This window comes from Lithobates pipiens, unplaced genomic scaffold, assembly GCF_037356315.1.
Source record: "Lithobates pipiens isolate NorthernLeopardFrog02 unplaced genomic scaffold, aLitPip1_a1.2 Scaffold_28, whole genome shotgun sequence".
Lineage (NCBI taxonomy): Eukaryota > Metazoa > Chordata > Amphibia > Anura > Ranidae > Lithobates > Lithobates pipiens.
Window position 1 is genome coordinate 51,824,975 of NW_027507789.1, and position 27,517 is coordinate 51,852,491.

The following is a 27,517-nucleotide window of genomic DNA, read 5'->3' on the forward strand; positions in this document are numbered from 1 at the left end:
ATACCGAAAATTTTGAAAAAAAAATGTTTTTTTTGTTTCAGTTTCAAAACTTTGCAAATAAGTAAGTTTTCTCCTTCACTGATGGGCACTGATGGAGTTACACTAATGGGCAATGATAAGGCGGCACTGATGGGCACCGATGAGGTGGCACCAATGAAGTGGCACTGATGAGGTGGCATTGATGGACACCGATATGTGGCACTGATAGGCGGCACTGATGGGTGGTACTGATGGGCGACACGGATGGGCACTGATAGGTGGCACAAATTGGCACTGATAGCTGGCACGGATTGGCATGGATGGGCATGGATAGGTGGCACAGGTGGGCATGGGTTAGTCGGCACAGGTGGGCATGGGTAGGCAGCACAGGTGGGTATGGATGGGCACTGATAGGTGGCATGGATGGGCACTGATAGGCGGCACAGATGGGAACTGATAGGCGGCATTGTATTATAATATATTGTACTAATGGATGCCAATCAGTGCCAATCAATAATGCATGCCAATCAGTGATGCCCATTGTGGGCACTGATTGGCATCCATTATGGGCACTGATTGGCATCCATTGTGGCACTGACTGGAATCCCTGGTGGTCTAGGGTGGCATACCTTGTCCTGGGCACCCCTGGTGGTCTGGTGGCGTCCCTGGTGGCGTCCCTGGTGGTCCAGTGTGGGCATCCTCACCAGCTTTTCCTATTTACACTGTGATCAGCCATGATTGGACATGGCTGATCACGTGGTAAAGAGTCTCCGTCGGAGACTCTTTACCGAGATCGTAGTTGCCGGGTGTCAGACTGACACCCCGCAACCACGATCGCCACAATGCGCGCCCCCGGCGGCTCATAATCCTGATCACGTCATATGACGTCCGGTCAGGATTATGCAACCACTTTGCCACCGTCTATTTGTTATAGAGCGGGCGGCAAGTGGTTAATAACCTTCTTCTTCCTTTTCTCTCTCACTTTTCTTTTTCCATCTTTCCTCTTCAATTGCTCTTCTACGCTATACATTTGGCCCAAGCTCTGGACACCTTTCCTTATTTTCCCCTCTCTATACCACTTTGGGTTCTCTCCTCTCCATAACTCAAGTTAAAATGTCATGATCTGTAGTTTATTACTTTCTAACGTTCATGTTATTGATAGTTGAACGCCTCTAAATATTTTGTATTTAAAAAAAAATAAAAAAATAAACAGCCATCTACACTACGTCGTGTTAGATCCCCTATGTACTTTTTAACCAAAATATTTGACTGGTAACCTATCATACTTAAATGTATTGCTACATCCCTGCTTTTAAAAACCCTAAAAACTATTATTTTTTACAGAAATAGAGTCTCTAAGTATGGGGGTACAAGTGTGCTCTGTTATCTGAATGGCCTTTTAATAGGCCCAAACATGGTCAAGTTGGGGGGAAGAGAGAGGGCCATGATTTCATTCACCTACGTTTTTAATCCAGTCAACATTGGATCTTATACCAGCAAGGATTCTGCAGTGAGGAGGCAGCAAAGAGGACGGCTGGGTAAGAATACATGCTTGGGAGGAATTCAGGGCAGGGTGGCAGTGTCCCCTTTTCCTTTTTTTTTATATATGCCTTGAGTTCAACCTTCATTTTCTTAATCCCTTTAGGACACCTCCGTTGCTTTGTGTTTGACGGACAGTAAAAAGCAACAACCTTTTTCCTTTCTGAAATAAAGCATATATCATATATTATAAGATGTTATGTATCAAAGGGATAACAAATTTGATCACACCTCAGCTTGCTGCTTTCTGCAGTGCTTCACTTAACTGCTGTCAATCATCCTGAGATGCAGACAGGTTGGTATGGGCACCCAATCTGTCACAATGTTGGAAATCACAGGGCTGCTAATCTGCAATTCGTCAGATCTCCTAGAGCTAGAACATCATATATAATTAACATACAATTATATCCTGAAATTTTGGCAGCTCATTTTATTACACGCTTTGTACAGATTATCATCAAGACTGAAACTGCACAGAAATTTCCCTGACTGAATCATGTAATTGTTACGTAATATTTTTAAAAAATGTATTAAAAAATCAGTGTAGGTGTTAAAAAAAATCTCTAAACTAACTGGGGTTCCATTATGTAGATGGCATGGTATTGCTTATGATTGGCTGAGATTTTGGACCTACCTCACCTGAACCTCTGTGGTGGTCAGTCTAATGCTGTGTGTACACACGGCCGGACTTTTCGACAGCAAAGGTCCGATGGAACGAATCCGTCTGACAATTCGACTGTGGGTGGGCTTCATCGGGCCTTTGCTGTCGAAAAATCAGACAGACTTTAGATTTAGAACATGTTTCAAATTTTTCCAACGGACTTGAGTCCGGTCGAAAAATCCGTTCGTCTGTAAGCTGGTCCGACGGACGAAAACCGATGCTAGGGCAGCTATTGGCTACTGGCTATGAACTTCCCTATTCTAGTCCGGTTGTACGTCATCACATTCAAATCCGTCGGACTTTGGTGTGATTGTGTGCGCCCAAGTCCGTTCGTTCGGAAGGTCCATCGGAACTCCGCCGAAAGTCCGTCGGGAAGACCGTTGGACCTAGTCTGCTGGAAAGTCCAGTCGTGTGTACACGGCATTAGACTATAGAAGTGGTCATCCGCTATGTCCTATAGCAGTGATGGCGAACCTTGGCACTCCAGATGTTTTGGAACTACATTTCCCATGATGCTCAACCACACTGAAGAGTGCAGGAGCATCATGGGAAATGTAGTTCCAAAACATCTGGGGTGCCAAGGTTCGCCACCACTGTCCTATAGTAATGTAGCAGAAAGAGCCACAGTGCGCAGAAGGGGACCAAGCATCAGACACTCCTCTCTGTTTAAAGTTTCCAGTCTGTATTGCAATGTCTCCAACTGTCAATAAAATGTAAAGGATGCCCAGCCAATGGTGGCACCACAAAATTTCCATTACTAGAAAAAGTAAGCTAGATCATGTGTAAATGCAAGATTTTATTACTGACGTCCTGTATAAAACATGACCAAAGGTCCCCTTTATCAAGATGATACAGAACAACCCAGTGGCAGCTGGTACTCGATATTTTGGGGGGGCGGCGGCAAACAAACCTGGCCCCCTCACTCGCACCCCCTTACAATAGTGAAGGGGGGGCATTGTGCTGCTCCTTAACCCGTGCAATGCTTGTGTGGAGCAGGCCAGCTGTCACAGGGTTAGGCGGGTAGACGTCAGGGGGGAGGACTGCTCATACTTTGTCTATGGTGCCCAACAGAAGCCTCTCCGGCAGCCTGCACGACACCATTCCATCCTTCAGGGACACCTCCTCTGCCCTCCTGGTCAGAGATCGTCTTCTTGGAGGAGGACTTCAGCACCGGGAGCGTGATGTGCCATGTCATGGTCCTCAAACCTAGCCCCTTCCCCCCTCTATCTATAGATGGGTGCAGCACTGCCTGGGCTGTCCCTGTGGTTACATTGGGCTCCGGCTCTGCTGCTTGCCGCTGCTGATCCCTTCTTTTCTCTGGTAGATGCTGTAGAAAGGAGCCGGGCCGTTGCTTATCCTTCCGGCCAATTAGGAAGTGGGTCCTGAGACCCGATTTGCCAGGAGGCCTAAGACTCCCTTGCCAATTGAATGAATGAATGAATGAAATACTTGTATAGCGCACAATGCGAACTGAATCGCCTCTAGGCGCTGTGGCGAGCTTTGATCTTCTGCTAAAAGAGGAAGGTCTTGAGTTTTTTCCTAAAAGCCAGGTGATTTTCTTCCAGGCGGATGTTGAATTGGGTCTCAGGATTCCCTTCCTGATTAGCCAGGAAGTGAAGCAGGAAGACATTAGCGAATATTAATTCACTATTGTCACACAACTGTGTAGGCTCAGGGCGCAGTACTCTGCGCCCCTAGCCCATCCTTTTTTAAGCCAATTAGAGCCTTAGGCTATAATCATGTGCTCCAGAAAATTTTTTTTTAAATCCATGCGTCTGACTCCCTGCACGTAGATTGGGGGCCAGGAGCATGTATTGGGGGGCCACGCCCCTGTGCCCCATATGGAGCGGCCACCACTGAAACAACCACAGGGAATGTTTGACAGTACACATATCATATAATGACCAAGAAGGTCCACCTAAGGCCCTCCCATTGAATTTTGGATCTGTTTTGCCTACTCTGGGGCACGAATGAAAAAATAAATACTGAATAGGCAAATGCTTGCAAAACTTTCTGAGGGTTGAGTAATATAATGAATTTAAATTGAGGGTTGAGTAATATAAGCTTACTTGCATGGTACCAGGACACCCAACTGGAATGACGGTTAGAGAGCTGAAGCCTGCACTCCGATAACCAGATGTGACTTGCTATTATGCATGTGATCCATTGCCCGTGTGTTTTTGGATGCTGAAGATCCATCACAGATCCACCCATCACTGCTCTGCAAGAAAGGGAACACTGGAGTCACCACTTGCTGGGTAGGTATTATTATTATTCTTTTACACAGAATTTTTTCAAAAACTTTATTGTCCCTTTAAAGTGACCCTGTCAAGTGAAAAACAAAACATCATAAAGTTGGTATTTATTGCAACAAAAAAAAAAAGTAGCAGCACTATGCAGTAACATGCTTTGGCTGCATACAAACTGGACAATTAGTTGTGGCTGGTTTGTGTGCAGCCAGAAATGTTGGCCCTGGATGAAAACAATCTGTGTCCAGGACCAGCCAGAGCCCCTAGTCGCATGTAACTGCTAGGCTGAGCAGTTACATGTGAACAGCAGAGGTGCCTGCCATTGATTTGTACAGGATACCCATCTAGCCTTGGTTGTTTGCACACATGTGCATGGGGCTAGTTTCTTGCTGGCAGATGCCTACCTGTGTGAGCCCTCAAAATGCTGCTTAAGAAACTGACACTTCTGGGAGTGTCAATCTTCTTTGTCCCACAACCCCCCTCAAAAGACAATGACCTTTATGGCACTACTATGCCATGCAGTGATGTTAGAGTCACATGACAGAGAAACTGGGCCACATCCCTGCTCATTAAAGTGACTGTAAACCTCAGACATGAAATATGAACAAGTCATATCCATCTATAGCAGGGGTGCCCAACCAGTGGCCCGGGGGCCACATGTGGCCCGCAGAGCCCTCTGATGTGGCCTGCGACCTCTTGCCCTAGGTAGGCAGGTTGGCAAGCCCAGATTGCAGATTGCTGACCCGCCATCCCAGAGCATCAGTGTTGTGATTGTTTTATCAACAGACCACCATTTCTCTGAAGAAGACCCCCCAGGGGGTTGAAACGCGTTAGAATTATATATTTTTACTGTTATTATAATATACAGTGTAATTTATAGTTGTGTCTGTTAATGTACGCCCATGGATACCGTTGTACTCTGTATATAAGAGTTCGCTTCTAAACTGCTCAGGTAGAGCTCATGTTTTTTACCAAATATTAAAATACTTTTTATATTATTTTGACATGCGTTAGTACTGTTTTTTTGCTGCCTAAAAACCCCGTTTTGTGGGGGAACTTGTTCTATTAAAGTGACTGTAAACCTCAGACATGAAATATGAACAAGTCATATCCATCTATAGCAGGGGGCCCGCAGAGCCCTCTGATGTGGCCTGCGACCTCTTGCCCTAGGTAGGCAGGTTGGCAAGCCCAGATTGCAGATTGCTGACCCGCCATCCCAGAGCATCAGTGTTGTGATTGAAGCTGACGGTAGAGGAAGCAAGCACCTGCAGAGCAGAGCCACATAAGCCAATGCTTCCTGTAGCCCCGGCTCCTGTCATAGGCGGAGTGATACCAAATGCGCTCTGCCTGGGACAGCAGCAGCAGGTGATAACTGAATGGAACTCATTAAAATCACAGTCTATGTAAGGGCTTATCTGTTCTGCAGTGGTTACTGGGCTGCTTTTAAACTGATCCGCAGGTGCACCTGCGGGTAACCTGCACTGAGCCATAGACTTCTGGTTTTACCTGTGGGTTGGGGGCTTTCAGAAAGTGCACCAAACATGCATGATATAATAGAATTGTATGGCAAAGTGCAGCTAACCCGCAGGAAAACCACAGGTGAACCGTGCTGCACTTGTGGCATGGGTAGACCACAAACCATCAGTGTAAAAGCAGCCTTAGGCCCCTTTTACATGATCGGTCCAACTCAAATCGGACCCTCTATTCACCTTTATAGAGTGGCAGATGAAAACAGACTTGTGTCTATTTACACCCGCCTACCTCAGATCTGATCTACTACCATAGAGTAGAGTGGGCTGTGTCCACTCTGCATATGCAGAGTGGACATGGACCCGTCATCTGCCCACTCTGCTCATTGCAGCCCGCAACTGGTTACTAAGTCGCTTAAGTGGCCCTCGCTCTTCAAAAGGTTGGGCACCCCTGATCTATAGTGTGTACTGTGTAATTAACCACTTGCTTACTGGGCACCTAAACCCCCCTCCTGCCCAAACCAAATTTCAGCGCTGATGCACTTTGAATGACAATTGGGCAGTCATACAACACTGTACCCAAATTACATTTTTATAATTTTTTTTCCACAAATAGAGCTTTCTTTTGGTGGTATTTAATCACAGCTGCGGTTTTATTTTTTGTTAAACAAACAAAAAAGATGGAACATTTTGAAAAAAAAATCATGTTTAACCACTTCAGCTCCGGACCAATAAACACCTTAAGGACCAGAGGTCTTTTTGCAATTTCGCACTGCGCTGCTTTAACTGGTAATTGCGCGGTCATGCAATATTGCACCCAAACGAAATTTGCGTCCTTTTCTTCCCACAAATAGAGCTTTCTTTTGATGGTATTTGATTGCCTCTGCGATTTTTTTTTTTTGCGATATAAATGGAAAAAGAGCGAAAATTTTGAAAAAAAAAGATATTTTCTTCTTTTTGTTATAAGAAAAATCAAATAAACTAAATTTTAGTCATACATTGAGGGCAAAATTTATTTAGCCACATGTCTTTAGTAAAAAAAATGTCAATAAGCGTATATTTTTTGGTTTGCGCAAAAGTTATAGCGTCTACAAACTAGAGTACATTTTCTGGAATTTACACAGCTTTTAATTTATGACTGCCGATCTCATTTCTTGAGGTGCTAAAATGGCAGGGCAGTACAAATCCCCCCCAAATGACCCCATTTTGGAAAGTAGACACCCCAAGGAAATTGCTGATGGGTATGTTGAGCCCATTGAATATTTATTTTTTTTGTCCTAAGGGATTGAATAATGACAAAAAAAAAAAAAAAAAATTTTTTTTACAAAAAGTTGTCACTAAATGATATATTGCTCACACATGCTATGGGCATATGTGAAATGACACCCCAAAATACATTCTGCTGCTTCTCCCGAGTACGGGGATACCACATGTGTGGGACTTTTTGGGAGTCTAGTCGCGCACGGCACCCCGAAAACCAATCACCACCTTCAGGATTTCTAAGGGTGCAAATTTTTGATTTAACTCCTCACTACCTATCACAGTTTCGAAGGCCATAAAATGCCAAAATAGCACAAAACCCCCCCAAATGACCCCATTTTGGAAAGTAGACACCCCAAGCTATTTACTGAGAGGCATGTTGAGTCCATGGAATATTTTATATTTTGCCAAAAGTTGCGGGAATATTACAAACTTTTTTTTTTTTTGCACAAAGTTGTCACTAAATGATATATTGCTCACACATGCTATGTGCAGAAGTCAAATTACACCCCAAAATAAATTCTGCTGCTTCTCCCGAGTACGGGGATACCACATGTGGGGGACTTTTTGGGAGCCTAGCCACGTACGGGACCCCGAAAACCAAGCACTGCCTTCCGGATTTGAATATAAAATGCTATAAAAAACAAACTAACCAGAGTCACCCGTAACACTTATACGGTGATCAGTGGTGAAAGGGTTAACTAGGGGCAATCAGGGGGTTCAAATTTTTATTAGGTAGTATATGGGGGTCCCTGGCGCTATATAAAAACCTGACGGGGAACCTAAATAACTAACTGGCTAACCAGCGTCACCAGTGACACGTATACTGTGATCGCTGGTGAAAGGGGGTGAAAGGGTTAACTAGCAGCAATCAGGGGGTTAAAACCATTATTGGGTAGTATATCGGGGTACCTAGCGCTATAAAAACCTGGCGGTGAACCTAAAAAAATAACTAGCTACCTAGCGACACATGCAGCGATCAGAAAAATGATCGCTTAGTGACACTGGCAAAAGGGGGTGAAAGGGTTAACTAGCGGCAATCAGGGGGTTAAAAACATTATTGGGTAGTATATCGGGGTACCTAGCGCTATAAAAACCTGGCGGTGAACCTAAAAAAATAACTAGCTACCTAGCGACTGTAGCGACACTAATGCAGCGATCAGAAAAACGATCGCTTAGTGACACTGGCAAAAGGGGGTGAAAGGGTTAACTAGCGGCAATCAGGGGGTTAAAAACATTATTGGGTAGTATATCGGGGTACCTAGCGCTATAAAAACCTGGCGGTGAACCTAAAAAAATAACTAGCTACCTAGCGACACTAGCGACACATGCAGCGATCAGAAAAATGATCGCTTAGTGACACTGGCAAAAGGGGGTGAAAGGTTTAACTCTAGGGGCAATCAGGGGGTTAAATCTTTATTGGGGGGTGATAGGGGGCTACCCTGGACCTAACACTAACTGTCCTGACAGTTTTTACTGTCACAACTGACACTGAATGCATTGATCAGTAAAGAAATGATCAATGCAATCAGTGACACTGTGACTGGGGGGGGAGGGGGGGCGGGGGGGGGGGATCGGGGGGCGATCGGGGGGGGGATCGGGGGGGGTTTGTGTGCCTGTGTGTACCTACATGTCAGTGTAGTGTTGGTGCACACTTACTTTTACTGTTCTCCTCGTAGTCCGGTCAAAAAGACCGCCCCGAGGAGAATGACATCACTTCCTCCTTCCTGTGTAAACAATACACAGGGGAGGAAGCTTCTCATTGGCCAGGAGCGATCCAGAGGGGGTGGCCGAAAACCAACGGCCATCCCCTCCTCACGGAGCGCTCCTGGACCGAATCGGACCACCGTAACCAGCGGGAGGGGGTCCGATCGGACCCCCCACCCGCTGGAAGGCAATCACGTGGATGTACGTGATTATGCCTGCCTGTGCCATTGTGCTGACGTACAATGGCAATACGGCGGTCCTCAAGTGGTTAATAGTTTGTTATAAAATTTTGCAAACAGGTAATTTTGAGGCTGCACTGGTGGGCACTGATAGGCTGCACTGATAGGCACAGTTAAGGTGGCACTGATGGAGACAGATAAGTCGGTACTGATGGAGACAGATAAGACGGCACTGATGGCCACTGATAAGATGGCACTGATGGGTGGAACGGATGGGCACTGATAGATACCACTGATAGATGGTACTGATAGGCTGCACTGATTGGCACTAATAGGCACAATTAAGGCAGCACTGATAGGCACAGATAAGGTGGCACTGATGGAGACAGATAAGACGGCAATGATGGCCACTGATAAGAGGGCACTGATGGGTGGCACGGATGGACACTAATAGGTACCACTGATAGATGGCACTGATAGGTGACACTGATGGGCACTGATGTGCAGCACTGTTCTTCAGGCACTGATAGGTGGCACTGACAGAGGGCACTGATGGGTGGCACTGGTGGGCACTAGTAGGCGGCACTGTTGCCTACTGCTAGGTGGCACTTGTAGGAGGCACAGGTGGGTACTGAGGAGCTGGCGGCAGCTCGCAGTGATCAGGACTGATGTCCCTCTCACTGCCGTTGGGGATCTGCTTTTTTTGTTCTCCTTGCACTGTCAGCATGAGGAGAAAAAATAGCCAATTACCGGCTGTGTTGACATCACATGATCAACTGTCATTGGCTGACAGCTGATCACTAGGTAAGGGGTCGGGATCGACCCCTTACTCCGATCTGTGATCCGGCGAGTCTCATAGACTCGCTGTTCACAGATCGCGCCATGCTTGCCCTTCAGGTGGCGTGCAGGCCACTCGTACACGGGACAACGTCAATAGACATAGTCCCAGCAATGCAGGTCCGTGCTGTAGCTGTCATTCCGCTATAGCGCGGATCTCAAGTGGTTGAGAGCAGGTTTTGTCTGCTTCTTTATTACTCTGCTTTCAGCATGAGTCACTTCTGACATATCTTCCTGACACCAAGAGAAAAATGGTGACAGGGGAGGGAATTCAAATTGATTGACAGCCTCAGCTCTGTTCCTGTGTACTGTGTGTGGGGGGGGGGGGGTATGTCCCTTCATTTTAATCAGCTGTCAGAGCTCTCCTCACTGATGTAACTTCAACTCTCTGCCCCCTTTTCTGAACGCTCTGACAAGCTTTAAAATTCAGCACTTTGAATGGCTGTAGAGAAGAAAGAACTGCAGATAGACAGGTACAATGTATGTAGGAGGATTTGTTTCATCTCTGTGTATCACCTGAGGATAGTCCCTTCAGTGGATATATGTAAGGGTTTACAACTACTTTAACCACTTGACCTCTGGAAGATTTACCCCCCTTCATAACCAGGCCATTTTTTTTGCTGTGTTACTTTAACTGACAATTGTGCGGTCATGCGATGCTGTACCCAAATAAAATGTATGTCCTTTTTTTCCCACAAATAGAGCTTTCTTTTGGTGGTATTTGATCACCTCTGTGTTTTTATTTTTTGTGCTATACAGAAAAATAAAAGACTGATCATTTTGAAGAAAAAAAAAATTTTTTTTACTTTCAACTATAAAATATATCCAATAAAACATTTAAAAAATCTAATTGCTTCATAAATTTAGGCCAATGTGTACTCTGCTATGTTTTTGGTAAAAAAAAATCCCAATAAGCGTATATTAATTGGTTTGCGCAAAAGTTATAGCTTCTACAAACTATAGGACATTTTTGACTATTTATTAGTAATGGTGGCGACCAGCGACCTTTAGCAGGACTGCAATATTGCAGCTGAAATTCTGACACATTTTGGGGACCAGTGACACTGATACAGTAATCAGTGCTATAAAAAATGTGCACTGACACTATAATAATGACACTGGCTGGGAAGGGGTTAACATCAGGGGCGATCAAAGGGTTAACTGTGTGCCTAGGCAGTGTTTTACTAGCATGCGGGAGGTGCTTTTACTAGGGGAAGAGATTAAAGCGGTTGTATAGTCTTTTTTGTAAGTTTAGCCTACAGGTAAGCTTATAATAAGGCTTACCTGTAGGTACAAAAAATATCTCCTAAACCTGTACGGTTTAGGAGATATTCCCCTCGCAATGCGCCGCTGCGCACAGGGGATTCTCGGCTGGAAGCCCGGCAGATGCCGGACCCTGCCGGAAAGAAATATCGATAGAGTGGCCGGAGCCGTGATACCCGGAGCCACGATACCCGTAAGACACGCCGAGGGAACATTTCGGGTGAGATGTCGGGGGCTCTTCTAAGGTAAGTATTTCATAATGAGCTAGTATGCGGTGCATACTAGCTCATTATGCCTTTCCCCTCAGAAAAAAAGGTCAGAAAAAAAAAACGTCAGCGGGTTTACTCCCGCTTTAATTGTATTCACTGCTTTGCAGGGACACAAATGTCATCTCTCCCCTTCTGTTAGAATGATGAACAGCCTTGTTTACATAGGCAGATCGCCGTTCTGTTTTTCTGCCTGATGATCAGCGGGTGCCGACAGACATCGAGTCCCTCCGCTCGGCTCCCGCTGTGTGTAATCATGCACGCCCCCTACCCAGAAGTGTTGGATCGCGTATACATACGTGATCTGGCGCAGAGGTACTTCCCTGTAGCAGTATAGCTGCTATAGGATGGACCTGTAGGCTGGGTTCGCACTGCTGTACAGAGCGGCTCACAGTAAGGGTCCAGTGAGTCGCTGTTCACCGTTTCAGGTGCTAATTATTGGCTGAATTTCGGACCTGAAGACGCACAGGACTCCTGTGCAATTTTGTCTGCATCCATCCCGGAGCTGTGTGAACCAGCTCCAAAGATAGCTGGTCACAATCTCCTGACATGAGAATTGGATGCGTGGAAACCCGCATCCAATTCCCAATAGTGTGAACCCAGCCTAGGTGGTTAAAGCCCACATAAAGTGGCTGTAAACCCAAATAAAAAAAAATAAACCTGTAAGACATAAAGGCATAATGAGCTAGTATGCATTGCATATTAGCTCATTATGAAATACTCACCTGCTGCAGCGGTCCCGGCCCACCGATGTGACCGGCGACATGTTGTCCTCGGTATTTATGGGTTTGTGGACTCCGGCGCCGTGATTTGCCAGTGTTGCGGTGACGTCACTCCCGTGCTAGCACACGGGAGGCGCAGGTAATGGCACAGCAGCTGAACAATGAGCTGTTTCTTCAGTGCACATGTGCCGATGACGTTGGCACATGCGGATACAGTGAACATCACCTAAACTATGCAAGTTTAGGAGAAATTCACGGTGCCTACAGGTAAGCCTTATTATAGTTGTACAGGGTTTACAACCACTTTAAAGGGCAGCGTGAAGAGGTTAAAAAAGATAAATTATAAAAAATAAAATAAAAATATTGAGACGCTTTGAAATCATGTATGTGTCAGCAATGCATACAAAAGTGACAGTTGCACTACACGAATAAGGTGTCACCAGATTGACAGCAATCATTTTAAGCTGGCCATACATGGATTGATATTCAACCATTTTAGCAGGGACCAGACAAATTTTGATCCATGTATGAGCAGGCTGGCTGTGCACAAGTCCATCGATGGACAACCAGCCTGCTAGGTTTTTCCTAAATGATCAGTGCCGCCAGCTATAGCCAGCAACAGTGATCAGTGTATTCTGATATTTATTCAACACAACCTCATCTTTTATATTTTACCCAAAAACATGGGGATTATATCGTACTTGTGCACACTTAAATTCATTAGAGCAATTTCTTTTGTTTTTTTTACTGAAAATATACAGTACTTTGCATAAATTACAAAGCTGAATTAGAAAGTTACATTAGAAATTACAAAGTAATTAAAAAGTAACATGTGACGAAAAAAATTGTGACAGCTGCCATTTTATTCTACAGGGTCCCTGCCTTCAAAAAATATATACAGTGTTTGGAGGTTCAGAGTGGGTTTTTATGTTTAGCCACTTCCCACCCGTTGGCCGTCAAATGACAGCTGGGCGGCACGGCTCTCGTTCTGGGTGGACGTCATATGCCCGTGGGGGGCGCCCATCGCATCGTTGTTGTGGTGTGTCAGTCTGAGAAACCGCTACACCTTCTCGGTAAAGAGCCTCTGACAGAGACTCTTTACAACTTGATCAGCCATGTCCAATCACGGCTGATCACGATGTAAACAGGAAGAGCCATTGATCGGCTTTTCCTCTCTAGCGTCTGACAGACGATTGGCTGCTCTCCTGACATTGTGTTGATTGTTTATCAGTGCAGCCCCTGCCTCGGATGCCTGCCCAGGACCATCAGGATGCCGCCAGGACCACCAGGTATGCCACTCTAGACCACCAGAGAAATGCCAATCAGTGCCCAGGCAGCTGCCAATCAGTGCCCATCCCCAATGCCTGCCAGTGCCATCTATCAGTGCTGCCTATCAGTGCCACTCATAAGTACCCACCAGTGCCACCCATGAGTGGCCATCAGTGACGCCTATCAATGCTGCATATCGGTGTCACCCATTAGTGCCACCTACCAGTGCCCATCAATGCTGCCTATCAGTCCCCATTGTCAGTGCTACCTCATCGTTGCCGCCTTATCAGTGCCCAGCAGTGCCTATCAATGCCATCTATCAGTGCTGCATATCAGTGCCCAGCAGTGCCACCTATAAGTACCCATTAGTTCAGCCTTTCAGCGCCCAACAGTGTCTCCTATCATTGCCCAACAGTGCCACCCATGAGTGCTGCCTATCAATGCCCATCAGTGCTGCCTACCAGTGCCCATCGTCGGTGCTGCCTTATCAGTGCCCATCAGTGCTGCCTACCAGTGCCCATCGTCGGTGCTGCCTTATCAGTGCCCATCAGTGCTGCCTACCAGTGCCCATTGTCGGTGCCGCCTTATCAGTACCCATCAATGAAGGAGAAAACTTAATTATTTACAAAATTTTATAACAAAAACAAAAGAAAAACTTTTTTTTTTTAAATGTAGGTCTTTTTTTGTTTAGCAAAAAATAAAAACACAGAGGTGATCTAATACCACCAAAATAAAGCTCCATTTGTGGGAACAAAATGATAAAAAGTTAGTTTGTGTACAGTGCGGTATGACCGCACAATTGTCATTTAAAGAGTGACAGCGCTGAAAGCTGGAAATTGACCTGGGCAGGAAGGGGGTGTAAGTGCTCTGTACTGAAAGCGGTTCTTCACCCTAAAGGGGAAGTTCCGCTAGTATTATCTCTCCCCCCCTCCGGTGCCACAATCGGCACCTTTCGGGGGGAGGGGGGTGCAGTTACCTGGATAATCCAGGTATCTGCACCCACTTCCGGCCAGACCGCCGCATGGCTCCGCCCCCCCGTTGTGTTCTGGGAAACACACAGTTCCCAGAGACACAGCGGGGGACCATAAGAGAAGCGCAGCGCAACTCGCGCATGCGCAGTAGGGAACCGGGCAGTGAAGCCCTCATGCTTCACTTCCCGATTCCCTGACAGAGGATGGCGGCGGTGGCTGCAGCGAGACGAGCGATCGCTCGTTATCTGCCGCCGACATCGCTGGAACCTGGGACAGGTAAGTGTGATATTATTAAAAGTCAGCAGCTGCAATATTAGTAGCTGCTGGCTTTTAATATTTTTTTTTTTAGGTGCAGCTCCTCTTTAAGTAGTTAAAATAAAAGCATTATAGTAATGTGAGCGAATATCACAACAAGAAGCTGCAGCAGCAAAGGGGTTAAATACAAACCTCCCCTGACTAGTGCGGAGTACCTAGAAAATACCTCCCACATTCCTCACTCTACACCCCGAGTATCATTGTGTCACCGCCGCACCAATTAGCTGTAATTAGAGGATTTCCTCATCTATCAGAGGGAGAGATCCGCCCTGTCAGTCCGGGCGGGGAACAGAGAGTGCTGGTCAGCAGAAGTCTACAGAGCCTGGACCAATCCCATCCCCTCCCCCTCTTACCCCCCTACAGCTGGATGAGAGAACCGGAAGTAGAATTGCAGGAGAAGCCAGAGTATCGGAGGAGCGGAAGTAAGTACGGGGCAGCGGGCTGTACCATGCAGGGTTAATGGGGGGGATTATGGTAGCCGGGGGGGCAGAAGATTTTTTTTAGCTGTCGTTCTCTGCACAGAGCGATACAGACTCACCCAGAATTGGTTTTATAACTAGACTCTCCCAGAATTGTATCCATCGCTATACAATGATAGGCTGGATTTGGAAGAGAAGTTCATCAAGCTGGACCGATCGTTGTTTGCTGCAAATAAGGATCGTTATGGGGAATGTCAGGCGTTCCGGCTTGTTAGATTCCCCTATGTTGGTGCCTCCTGATAGAGCTTCCATACCTCCCAACTGTCCCTGATATGGAGCAGTGTCCCTCTGTCCCTCATTCCTCCTCATTTGTCCCTTATATTGGTCTGATCTGTATAGATGTATATAAAATGTATTTCCTGCATCAGAATGCAGTTCACATGCACAAAAACCCGCTTTTCATTGAGGCTCCATTTCCACTTGCGCAACTTGTCCTGCGACTTGGGACTGCAAAGTCACATGACAAGTCGTACCCGATGATTTCCAATGAGTACCATTTATATCTGTGCGACTTCAAGTCACAGTGATTTCAAAGTAGTCCCTGCACTACTTTGGTCCCAGCCTGATGTGACTTGAGGTCCATAGACCTCCAGATTACATAGACATTGCTTTAAGTCGCTAAAAAATTGTGGCAGAATCGTGCAACTTTCAGGCTGCGTCAGCCTGAAAAGCCAAAAAGTCGCACGATTCTGCCGCAATTTTTTTCTTTTAACACGTTAAAGCAATGGCTGTGTAATCTGGAGGTCTAAAAAGAGGCAAAAAAATTACGGCAGAATCATAAAACTTTCAGGCTGCGTCAGCCTAAATGTTGCACGATTCTGCCGCAATTTTTTAGCGACTTAAAGCAATGGCTATGTAATCTGGAGGTCTATGGACCTCAAGTCGCATCAGAGTGGGACCAAAGTAGTGAAGGGACTACTTTGAAATCACTGTGACTTGAAGAAGTTGCACAGATATGAACATTGGAAATCATCGGGTATGACTTGTCATGCAACTTTGCAGTCCCAATCGCGGGACAAGTTGCACAAGTGGAAATGGAGCCTCAATGAAAAGCGGGTTTTTGTGTATGTGAACTGCATTCTGATGGGCCAACTTCAGAGTTAATATTGCTAGCCATCAAATTTGTGGAAACAGGCTCAGGTCCGGTTCACACTGCTGCGTGGTGCAAAATTGCATGTGATTTGCACCACACTGCAGTGCAAATCACATGTGATGTCTGTGCAATGCGATTTCAGCCACAGATAGTATGGCTGAAATTGTATTGCATTTGGGCTAAACTCGCACAGGACCCTTTTTTTTTTTGGTCCACACCAGAATTGGATCGCATGGCACCCATGCGATCCGAATCGTGTCTGAACTGACACTTTGCAGTGCAACATGCAAGCTGAAATGGGGGTGTTGGTAATATTGTATGACAATCCCCAGCAGTTCGCATATGTCAGTGTGAACTGCCATGCTAGTCGGGTGCGATGCGGGAACCCGCAGTCGAATCGCAGGGTTCCCGCATCGCACAAGTGTGAACCCAGCCTAACACAGCTGTTTGTGTGTCACTAAAATTTATGACGCCGGCTAATCTGACAAATTGTGGTCTGACAACAACAGGCTTGTGCTCTGCGCCAAGGAACTAAATCCAAGTAAATGTCCCCAGGACCTGTCAACCTTCTGTGTTAATCATTTAATGTGGTTGAGTCAGAGCTTTGGTTCACTTGCTTGTCAGCAGACTCAACAAGTGAACCGAAGATTCGGTTAATTTCAATGAACCGATTCACTTTAAAAATCCAGACTTCCCATCACTACTTGTGGGTTTAACCAATCCTGATTATTTTTTTCTACCCTTCTCCTTTAAGGGGCGTGGCAAGGGGTGTGTCCTATGCCTGCATACTTTCGCTGATAGGTGTCCCTCATTCCCATCTCAAAAAGTTGGGAGGTGTGAGCTCCTCTCCTACTGCTTGTCATAAAATTTATAAAAGAAAAAAAAAAAAAAGTAAAGAAGAAGTTTGTGGTCAAATGCAATCAGAGTTTCCTTGTAATTGCATCATAATTGTTAGATTGTCCAATGGATGCAATCACTGACTGTGACATCAATCACAGGGTGCCCATACATAGAGTTCCCCTCTGGCTACGATGGTGACTTTTTGGGTTGTATATAGGAGATGCTCCATCACATTGTATAGCCAGCCTCAGGAGCTGCTAGTAATCGCATTGATGTGCATAGCAAGTGTGAGATTTATGAATGAAGGTAATATGAGTACCTGCCAAAGCCTAGTACAGATGACCGTGCGAAAATCCGATTGTTAGTACTAGGGCTGAAAAAACGAATCGATCAGTCGATTACTATTTTCATAATCAATTGGCCAGTAACATAATGGGGTAAAAAAAAAAAACTAAAATGAGCCCTCTATACTAGTACAAAAAAAGTAAATAATCGCTACTGTAAATATTACTTTCACTGTTCTACAGTAAATAAATGAACCCCTTACAGTAGTGATTATCATTTTTATTTTTTGTACTATAAAGGGCTAATTTTAGTTTTTTTTTTTTTTTTTTTTTTAAACTTCATTATGTTGCTAAACGTCTTAGACCTGGTTCACATCTATGTGTTTTTTGGTGCTTTTTGCAGAAATGCACTACAGTTCATTTACATCAGTGGTCATCAACCCTGTCCTCAGGCCAGGTTTTATGTATTACCTTGGGGGAAATGCAGACTAGAATACTGCAATCACTGAGCAGCAAATTATATAACCTGTGATGTATTTCAGTTATTTCGCAAACCTGGCCTGTTAGTGGGCCCTGAGGACAGGGTTGACAAGCACTGGTTTACATGGTTTCCTATGGGACACGTTCTCACCTAGGCCTTTTTCAGCCACTGCGTATTTAGAAAGGGTCAGGGACCCTTTTTTATTTTTTTTATGCAAAAAAAATGCTTTTTTGGTTTAATATACTTTAATGGAGCGTTTAATGCGTCTTTGCAGCAATTTGTGTTTTTTAATCTGCCCAACAACAAATTGGCCAAAAAAAATGCAAAAACGCAAATCGCGGCAAAATCACGTGTGCAAAAAGCACTGCAGAAACAGATCAAAAGCAAACTGCATAAGTGTACCGAGCCTTATGCTGGCCATACGGATTAATTTTCAGATGAGAATATTCATATGAAAAAATCTTTGTACGTTCGCTGAATGAAAGAATGTTTGAAATTTTTACTTGGTTTTTAACATTCTGTTTTTTAAAATGAATGTCATTTCTGAACAAAAATCACATGCACTGTCTGAAAGTTCCTTAACCAAGAAGTTTTCTATTTCCAAATTTTCTCATCACTATGGTTGAAAACGAATGTCGATTTTTTTTTTTTACCCCACTTACGATTAGAAAATCAAACGAATGTTCTTAAAATTACTTTTTACCAGATTCAATAATATTATATACAGTATATATCATCTAATAGTATATACAGTATATCTCTTCTATTGAGTGGATTAGAGATTTTGCTCCCTAACCGTATAGTTGGTTATTTATATTTACCACTCCATAGAGATATTTAAGAATAAATTTGCCTATTTTTATTTTTTTTTAAACTGTACATATTAACTAAATTATACACCACACTTTTTTTTTTTTTTTTTTTTAAGGTTATTAATTGAAACCATAATCAGCCAGCTAATTGATTATGAAAATAATCGTTAGTTGCAGCCCTAGTTAGTGAAAGACGATCACGACTGTTCTTGTATGATACCAGATTGTACAATATACGTCCAAAGAAACAAAATACAATACATGACATCCGTTCCGACGTTGGCTTCTGTTGTACGAGAATTTTAGTAAATTGAGTAACCTCTTTTGTTTTCTGTATGAGCCTAGCATGCAAAAAAATCTGGACGATCATTTTGTCTGATATTCCCATCATGTGTATGAGTCTCAGCCCTGGTTCACATTGATGCGATTTGACATGTCAAATCGCATTCCAATTCAGTGGCAATTGCTGGCAGTGACACCGTTCCGAGTCAGCGCAATGCCGCATTTTCAGCGCCGCACCAATTCCCAAAAGTATTTTCTGTACTTTTGGTGACTTTGGGGTGCGATTTGCATTGACATCTCTGTAGCAACCCACACAGATCTCTGAAATTGCCCCCCGAAGTCGGGACTGACATGTGGGAATAAAATCGTGCGAGTTCAGCTGAATTTACACGATTTCCTCCCTCTGTCGGTGTGAGCCAGGGCTTAAAGTGTTTGTCAAGGTTCCCTTTTTTTTAAACATGTTATACTTACCTGCTCTGCGAAAGGGTTTTGCACAGAGCAGCCCGATCCTCTTCTGGGGTTCCCGGTGGTGCTTCTGCCTTGTGAGTGCATGGGGGGGGGGGGCACTCCTGTGGGCACGCTCCAGAGTCCTGCTGCTGCGTCCATTGACAGACAGCAGGACTCAGCCCCACCCCTGACTCCCATGTCACTGGATTTGATTGATACCCACTGCTATCAATCTATCCAATGAGGACCCGAGACAGAGGCTGGGCTCATGCTCGTCGCTGGAACGATCGGGTTCAGGTAAGTAAAAGGGGGGGCTCTGGGGGGCTGCAGCACAGAAGGTTTTTCACCTTTATAGCATAGTATGTATTAAGGTGAAAACCCTTGAGGGTTTACAACTCTTTTAACATTCTAATCCATTTACATCTAATCAGGTTGGTTTTAGCACTGATCTCATTAGGAGGGGCCCACAACCATGATCCAAACGCTCAGCTTGCAGTTGCTTTTTTATTGTCCTAATACAAATTTCCCTTTTTTAATCGAAGGGTAAAAAAAAAGCAGCTGTTCAGGAGGCGGTCAGCCCGCTGCTTTACCAACCCTCTGAAAAGCAATCCACCGTAGATGACTTTTTTTTAGAGGGCCACCAATGTGAAAGAAGCCTTAAGCCAGGTTCACACTTGTATTAGTCGAGTACACTTGCAAAATCGTGTGCATTCCCAAACCGCAAGCAAAAAAGGTGCTGTGCTTTAGTAGACACGCAGGGTTACCATCAATTCCCCACGCATTGGAAAATGCGCATTTTGGCCCACGCCAAAACACACGCAAGTCGGTGCAGTGTGATTTTTTATTTTTTTTTGGGGGGGGGCAGGGGCTTTTTATTTATTTTTTTTTTTTTTTTGCCGTGTTTCTGCACATTGTTCTGGGTCATTGAAATAAACCAGTTGCCTACATGCAGGTCAGATGTTTGAACCTAGCCTTGGCATTTTATAGGCATGATCGAACATGAATCTTTCTGCTAGTTTCCAGCAGCCTATTCACTTTAATGGGCTGCCAAACGTGGAAGCCTGCAGAAAGCACGGCAGGTATGATTTTTAAAATTGTGCCACACTAAACCGGTAAAAAAAACACCTGTGTGCTGGGTGGGGGAACACAGCGAATACAATAAACAAGACAAAAATTGGGCTGCTGTGGTGGTACTCCCTGATGCAGCCCACTCTCCTCTATGGGTGATATGATGTAAATGGACTGCCTGTCCATATACACCAAACTGCCATCCCACCTGATCTGCTAAACGGGAGAGGAACAGATTCTCATGTGTCTGGTTTTTATCAGATCTGATTGGATGTTGGTGAGTGTAAACGGACACATGTCGGTTTACACCGGCTGCTCCATAGAGGAGAATGAAGGTTCCAATCTGGTCCACCTGGAAAACTGACAGACAGACCCGATTGGTCTGCTCCTCTGAAAGGGGCCTCAGAGGTGAAATCTGGTTCAAAGTTCTTCTTAAGTTGGTTTTCGGGAGACTTTGCTTCTGACTTTTAAAGTGGAGAATGTTGTTGGGCAATGATTGGTGTAGAAGACAGGCTTGCCATTGATGACTATTACAAAGCACTGCCTACTACTTCAATACCGGGCACTTACACCCCCTTCCTGCCCAAGCCAATTTTCAGCTTTCAGCGCTGTCGCTGTTTAAATGACAACTGCGCGGTCATACTACACTGTACCCAAACAGAATTTTTATCGTTTTGTTCCCACAAATAGAGCTTTCTTTTGGTGGTATTTGATCACTTCTCCATATTTTTTGCTAAATAAATAAAAAAGAACCTGGCATTTTGGGTGGAAAAAAAAGTTTTTATTCTTCTGCTTATAATATTTTGAAAATAAGTTTTCTCCTTCACTCATGGGCACTGGTAGGCAGCACTGACGGGCATCGATAGGTGGCACTGGTGGGCAATCATAAGCGACACTGGGCACTGAAAGGCTGCACTAATGGGTGGCACTGATATGCGGCACTGATAGGCATCACTGATGGCACTGGGGATGGGCACTAATTGGCAGCTGCCTGGGCACTGATTGGAATTTCCCTGGTGGTCCTGGCGGCATCCTGGTGGTCCTGGGTGGGCATCCGAGGGGGGCTGTGCTGATAAACAATCAGCACAGACCCCCCCCCCCCCCGTCAGGAGAGCAGCCAGTTGGCTCTCCTCTACTTGTAAGATGCGAGTGAAGAAAAAACAATCAACAGCTCTTCCTGTTTACATTGTGATTGGACACGGCTGATCATGTGGTAAAGAGCCTCCAAATCAAACCCATCCTGCATTCTATGCATTAAGATGAAAAGCCTTATGCGTGCAGCAGCTCCCCTAATAATTACCTGATGTCCATGAGTGTCTCAGAAGAGACACATTTGAGACCCGACAGCTGTGCCATTGGCTGCTGTTAAAGTCAGCCAGCCAATGAGGAGAGAGAGGGGGTAGGGCCGGGTCTGGACTCTGTGTTTGAATGGACACAGGGAGCTGTGACTCAGCTTGGGTGCCCCCATAGCAAGCTGCTTACTGTGGGGGCACTGAACAAGAGGGAGGAGCCAGGAGCGCAGAAGAGGGACCCGAGAAGAGGAGGATCCGGGCAGTAAGTATAACATGTTTTGTAAAGTCTCTTATTTTCCTGTAAAAATAACAATCCCTTTAACTTAAAAAGTGGTTTGCGCTCTCTCTCTAACCAGACTGTAACTGAGTTACAGGTTTTTTGTTAGTTTTTTTGGTTTTTTTTTTTTCGTCACAAGACCTACGAGGTTGCAAGGTTGCAGAATCATTCACAAATAGCTGGTCACGCACAGTGGGAAGCTGGTTGTGGTTCCTCAGGAAGCCTCAGTCGGCTCCTGCGAACTGTAAAAGAACTGGCTGCTGGGTGACCGTACTGGACCCCAGACATTGGTAAGTACCTGATTTTTAATGCTGCGGTCACAGTATTTGTAGCTGCTGCCGTAACCAAAAGATAAATAATCAAGCTGAAGTTCCCCTTTAAGGTTCAGAAGGTGGTGAAGGGAATTCCTTGTAATTGGGCAATTGATTGCTCTCAGTGAGTACAGGAGGAGGCGTCCGCAGTTCCTTCTATGAGCAGTAAATAAAAGCAAAAGTATAAATTGTCCTTCCTAAATATTTTCACTGAGCCAGCAGATGTGTGCAGTGCATAGGACAAAACATTTCCCTTTTACACCAAACAAGTCGCATAATTCTGAAATTGCAAATAACAGACAGCTTTGGTTGTGTAAGATGGCATACAACTTAAAGAGGGATTCCACCAAAAAAAAATTATTAAAAGCCAGCAGCTATAAATACTACAGCTGCTGACTTTTAATAAATGGACACTCACCTGTCCCGGGTTCCAGCGATGCCGAGGCCGATCGATCGCTCGGCCCTTGGCTGCTGCCGCCACCATTCTAGGTGAGGGAATCAGGAAGTGAAGCGAATCGGCTTCACTTCTCGGTTCCCTACTGCGCATGCGCGAGTTGCGCCGCGCAATAGGAAATCTCCGCGCTGTCACTGGGACCCGTGTGTGTCCCAGCAGACAGCGCGGCAGGGCAGGAAATGGCGTAGACTCCCACGGGAGTCTATGCCCGGAAGTGGGTGTAAATACCTGTCTTTGACAGGTATCTCCACCCCCCTCCCCCCTGAAAGGTGTCAATTGTGACACCGGAGGGGGGGAGGGATCCGATCAGCGGAGGTTCCACTTTAGGGTGGAATCCCGCTTTAACTGCTTTCTTAGGTTTTACTTGGGGGGGAAAAATTTAAAGCTGAACTCCAAGCACTATTTTTCTTTTACCCCTCTTTAAAAAAAAAAAAAATTACTTGGGACCCCCAAACAGTATATGGTGTTTTTTTTTATTTTTTTCAGACACCCTAGAGAATAAAATGGTGGTAATTGCAAAACTTTGTCACACAGTATTTGTGCAGCGGTCTTACAAGCGCAATTTTTTTTTGGTTACAAATACACTTTTTTTTAAATTAAAAAATAAGAAATAAGACAACAATAAAGTTAGGAGGTCTTATGCTAGAATTTTTGCTCTTGTGCTAATGATTGCGGCGATACCTCACGTGTCGTTTAAACATAATTTTCATGTGCGTGCCTCACTTGCATATGCTTTCACTTCTGTGCACGAACTCGGCACGACGGGGTGCGTTATCAAGAATAAATTTTTTATTTTTTTTGGTCACTTTTATTCCTATTACAAGGAATGTAAACATCCCTTGTAATAGAAAAAAAAGCTTGACATAACTTCTTTAATGTGAGATCTAGGGCCAAATAGACCTCAGATCTCATATTTAGACTTAAATGCAAGAGAAAAGTCTTTTGAAGAAGAAAAATCTAAATTTCCACTTTAAGAGCATTGGGCAGAAGTGACATTTAATGCCGCTTCCGTCATCCAATTCAATGGAGCCCAGTTGGGGGGCCATCTTTCCCTCACTCGGCATCCAGTCTCACAGGGAGAGGACCCGATTGTCGCACAGTGGGAGGCGATCCGCCACAGAGACCACTTTTATCTGAAAGCCAGCTTCCCGCCATTTAAGAGGATACCGGGTTATGGTAGCTATATGCTGCCATAACAATGGTATTCCACCTCAAACTACCGACATATGACGACGGCTGGTCATTAAGTGGTTAAAGTAACACTAAACACATATATTGGGGGAGATTTACTAAAACCGGAGCGTGCAAAATTCTTGTGCAGCTCTGCATAGTAACCAATCAGCTTCCGGATTTTAGCCCTCGTTCACATTGGAGGCGGGTTTAAACTCTCATTTCAATGCAAGTTCGGGGGGCGATTTAAAAGAAATCTGTGCATGTTCATGCACAGATGTCTATTAAAATCGACCCCCAAAATCACCAAAAGTAGTGCAAGAACTACTATTGGAAATCGGTGTGGCGTTGCAAAGTCGGCATGGCACCAATTTGTCAAAGCTTAATTGAACAAGCTGAAGTTGGGAGCTGATTGGCTACTCCATGCACAGCTGCACCAGATTTTGCACTCTCCAGTGTTAGTAATTCAACCCTACCGTTTAATTTCCATTGTTCTCTATATATGGCTGATGGCACTGTAATTATTTTAATGAAGAAAAGTCTAAGTACCCTTTTTTCCTTCACTCTACGGCTGTCACATGACCCAGCTCTTTCCCAGTCTGCCTGTGGGTGGATTTCTTCCAGTCACCGGCTGTCACGCCCCTCCAGCCTGTGGGAGGTGAAGCCTCCATCAATCAAGGTGTAATATCCCACCTCTATTGTGTTTGGTTGGTGGGCATGGAGGAGGGAGGGAGTGGGCTGTCATTTACCTCTGTGTATACACCCACCTGTGTGGCTCTATAGTCACATGGGCTGCTCAGATGTGATGGGGAGGAAATGCTCAGCATAGAAACTCACTGAAAACTGAGAATGTGCAGAGCTACCAACACTACTCTGCAAAATTCCCAATTGCATTGGGGACTTGGACAGAAGGTGGAGATAGAAAGCAGCAGGAACCAGGTTTTTTTGCCGAATACAGAAAATGAATCTCCTAGTGACTGAGTATGAACAGCATGTAATACCTCACCCTCCTGGTGTAGGTTGCATGCATTTTTCTCCCAAGTCTTTTGAGGAAAACCTCACTACACTTTGGCAAATTGTGCCTTTCTCTGCCATGACTTAACGTGGGCGAGTACAGAGTTCTGTTTAGAGGAGCCTGGATGAAGGCTGATGCGTGCATGCTGCTGTCGCATTCCGAGCACTTAACTGTAGCTTTGCAGTGTTTTGGTGAAGTGCTGTAATGCACAACATCTGAAGTAGATATCCTGACTCCTTAGGAACCCCCTGCATTCCTCCAAGGGTCTTTCCCTTAAAGCTCAACATTTTTCTGAGAGGATGTGACTTGTTGATGGGGCATTGGTAATTAGGATTTAGTCTTTCATTCTCACCCTCACTGGTATTGGCAGTAGCGGGTGCAGATCCTGTCTTTCTGACAGGGATAGCATCTCCTAAGTCCTTCTACTTAGGTCTAGGATTCTCACGTTTTACAGCTGTGGGGTTTATGTAGCATTTATGTATCAACAGAGAAGCAGAAGAAGAGGAAAGAAACCGATCGGACGGATACTTGATTTTGCCTTTTATACATAAAACCTATTGTCTACTTTTCTTTAAAGGGGTTGTAAAGCTTTATTTTTTATTTTCTAAATAGGTTCCTTTAAGCTAGTGCATTGTTAGTTCACTTACCTTTTTCCTTCGATTTCCCTTCTAAATGTTTTTTTTTTTTCTTTGTCTGAATTTCTCACTTCCTGTTTCTCTTCAGTAAACTTTACACCATCATCCGAGCGGTGTTTAGTCAGCCAGAAGAGCTTACTGAGGAGGAACAGGAAGTGAGAAATTTAGACAAAGAAAAAAAAACATTTAGAAGGGAAAGTGAAAGAAAAAGGCAAGTGAACCAACAATGCACTAGCTTAAAGGAACCTATTTAGAAAATAAAAAACAAACCTTTACAACCCCTTTTAAGGTAGTAAGTCAATTCAAGAAGATCACTTTGTTCCTGGAACTTCTGGTTGTCTGTCAGATAATTTTGATTATATTGGCTCTTGCTCTTATATCTCACATGTAAGATTAGGCCTTGGTTCATGGATGAGAGAGGGTTTATATCTTAACATACAAAAAAAGTCTACACACCCCTGTTAAAAAGTCAGGTTTCTGTGATGTAAAAAAAATAGACAAAACTAAATCATTTCAGAACCTTTTCCACCTGTTAATGTGACCTATAAACTGTACAACTCAATTGAATAATAATATGGTTGCATAAGTGTGCAACTCCTAAACTAATACTTTGTTGAAGCACCTTTTTTGATTTTATTACAACACTCAGTCTTTTTGGGTACGATTCTATCAGCATGGCACATCTTGACTCTTCTTTGCAAAAACACTCCAAATCTGTCAGATTGCAGGGGCATCTCCTGTGCACAGCCCTCTTCAGATCACCCCACAGATTTTCAATCAGATTCAGGTCTGGGCTCTGGCTGGGCCATTCCAAAACGTTATTCTTCTCGTGAAGCCATTCCTTTGTTGATTTGGATGTATGCCTTGGGTCGTTGTCATGCCGAAAGATGAAGTTCCTCTTCGTGTTCAGCTTTGTAGCAGATGCCTGAAGGTTTTGTGCCAATATTAACCGGTATTTGGAACTGTTCATAATTCCCTTTACTTTGACCAAGGCCCTGTTCCAGCTGAAGAAAAACTACCCCAAAGCATGATGCTGCCACCACCATGCTTTACTTTGGGTATGGTGTTCTTTTGGTGATGTGCAGTGTTTTTGCACCAAACATTACTTTTGGAATTATGGTCAAAAAGTTCAACCTTGGTTTCATCAGACATTTTCCCCACATGCTTTTGGGAGACTTCAGATGTGTTTTTGAAAAATTTAGCGGGGCTTGGATGTTTTTCCTTCAGAAAAGGCTTCCGTTTTGCCACTCTACTCCATAGCCCAGACATATGAAGAATATGGGAGATTGTTACATGTACCACACAGCCAGTACTTGCCAGATATTCCTGTAGCTCCTTTAGGCTGGGTTCACACCTCTGACGAATGGAGCTCGCAGCAGGGGTCCGGTGTGTTCTCTGTTTTCAGGGACAAATTTTTTTTTGCCTGAAATTGAGCTAAAGATGCACAGCACTCCTGTGCAAGCCCCTCTACAGCTGCAACGGAGATATGTGAACCGGCTCCGTAGAGAGCCAGTCACAATCTCATGTAATGCTAATTGGATGCGGAGAAACCTGCATCCAATTTGCATATTTGGGAACCCAGCCTCAATGTTGCTGTAGGCCTCTTGGCAGGCTCCCTGACCAGTTTTCTTCTGGTCTTTTTCATCAATTTTAGAGGGACGTCCAGTTTTTGCTAATGTCACTGTTGTACCATATTTTCACCACTTGATGATAACTGTCTTCACTGTGTTCCATGGTATATATAATGCCTTGGAAATTCTTTTTTACCCTTCTCCTAACTGATACCTTTTAACAATGAGATCTGTTTGATGCTTTGGAAGCTCTCCTGCGGACCATGGTTTTTGCTGTAGGATGTGACTAAGAAAATGTCAGGAAAGACCTACTAGAACAG

The 27,517-nt window shown here is 44.6% G+C and overlaps 1 protein-coding gene and 1 long non-coding RNA gene across 3 annotated transcripts in view; one reads left to right on the forward strand and one right to left on the reverse strand.

Moving 5' to 3' along the window:
- The window catches only part of LOC143935390 (uncharacterized), a 17,027-nt gene extending 2,109 nt beyond the window's left edge, over positions 1-14,918 (reverse strand). The window contains exons 1-3 of the long non-coding RNA XR_013263500.1: positions 14,819-14,918; positions 4,249-4,400; positions 1-1,681 (exon numbers count right to left, since the gene is read on the reverse strand). The exon at positions 1-1,681 is cut by the window's left edge and continues 2,109 nt beyond it. This is a non-coding gene — a long non-coding RNA (uncharacterized LOC143935390). The remainder of the gene's footprint in view (positions 1,682-4,248; positions 4,401-14,818) is intronic.
- Positions 14,919-14,958: 40 nt separating this feature from the next.
- The window catches only part of SNX21 (sorting nexin family member 21), a 53,974-nt gene continuing 41,415 nt past the window's right edge, over positions 14,959-27,517 (forward strand). Inside the window, exon 1 of one of the 2 annotated variants that reach the window (XM_077459218.1) lies at positions 14,959-15,108. The gene's annotated coding sequence lies outside the window, so the exon portion shown is untranslated. Of the gene's footprint in view, positions 15,109-22,225; positions 22,332-27,517 lie in introns of those variants that run through there. The other variant, XM_077459219.1, reaches the window with a different exon arrangement.